Source organism: Gadus macrocephalus, chromosome 11 (genome assembly GCF_031168955.1).
Source record: "Gadus macrocephalus chromosome 11, ASM3116895v1".
NCBI lineage: Eukaryota > Metazoa > Chordata > Actinopteri > Gadiformes > Gadidae > Gadus > Gadus macrocephalus.
This window is the reverse complement of record NC_082392.1, coordinates 24,599,033-24,600,038: the sequence shown is the minus strand read 5'-3', so window position 1 is coordinate 24,600,038 and position 1,006 is coordinate 24,599,033. Positions and strand designations below refer to the sequence as shown.

Genomic DNA, 1,006 nt, shown 5'->3' with positions numbered 1-1,006 from the left:
ACCACCCAAATCCATGCTAGCCTATCAATATCTTGATTTTTTTTTTTTTTAATTTATTATGACTACTAATTTTGTACTTTACTTTTGCACATGTTGAAAATGTTATGACCTTGTTGCACATAACCAAAAAGTATTAGCTTAGGATTTCTATGGATACTTTTGTTTGTGTGCTGTTTGACCATGTGATTGTATGATAACCAGGATATATGTTCATTGTTGTATTGTTAATATGACTTGTATTACCTATGAGACCCATCAGGGCGAATGCCGTTACAGTTTTATGGTAATCCGTGGTGGTTTTTACTCGGTAAAAACCGAGTTTTCCCACTCGGTTGGTGGTGTTGATGATTTATCCTACTTTGACTATGTTTCGGTGTGGTAAATGGTGTTTATGATTTAAAATATTATTGTATGGTCATCTGATGCCGCTTTCACACCAAAAAGAACCGAGAGCCAGTTCCGGGCCGGTGCTAGGGCCAGTTCCAAACTGGTTCCAGCCTTACCCCAGTTAAGAACCGGTTGGTTTCACACCGGCGAGAGCCAGCCACGGAGCCGGCGAGAGCAACGTCATGACGTCACTGCAAACGTTTGCCTATGTCTCCGCTTTACCAGCAACCCTCGCAGTTTCAAACAACAAGAACAATGGTGGAACACTCCGCAGCTGTTCAAGTTTTGCTCCTGGATTTGGGCGCCTACTTAGGCAACCAAACTCAACAGATCCAACAAATATGTGATATTGATCGTGTGTGCGAGAGCGATGGCCGGCGACTACGTTCAAGAAGAAGGGTAATTATCAAGCACTTTTTTATTGTCCGTGTTAGCCTTTGTTGTAAACGAGCCGGCGAGCTCATTATAGCTAACCCTCTAGCATCGACTAAGCTGGCATCTAAAAAGTGAATCGATTAATGATACCTTGTTTTCTTCATTGATTACAGTTAACATTGTTGCGGATGGCAAGGCGGAGGCCACACCCTATCTGGGCGCACCCGCAGTCTCAACACTGGTG

General features: G+C 43.1%; 1 long non-coding RNA gene across 1 annotated transcript; it reads left to right on the top strand.

The window, feature by feature from the left end:
• Window positions 1-415: 415 nt before the first annotated feature.
• Window positions 416-1,006, top strand: LOC132468306 (uncharacterized). The gene is made up of 2 exons (XR_009528200.1): window positions 416-786; window positions 936-1,006. It is a non-coding gene; the product is annotated as an uncharacterized LOC132468306 (long non-coding RNA).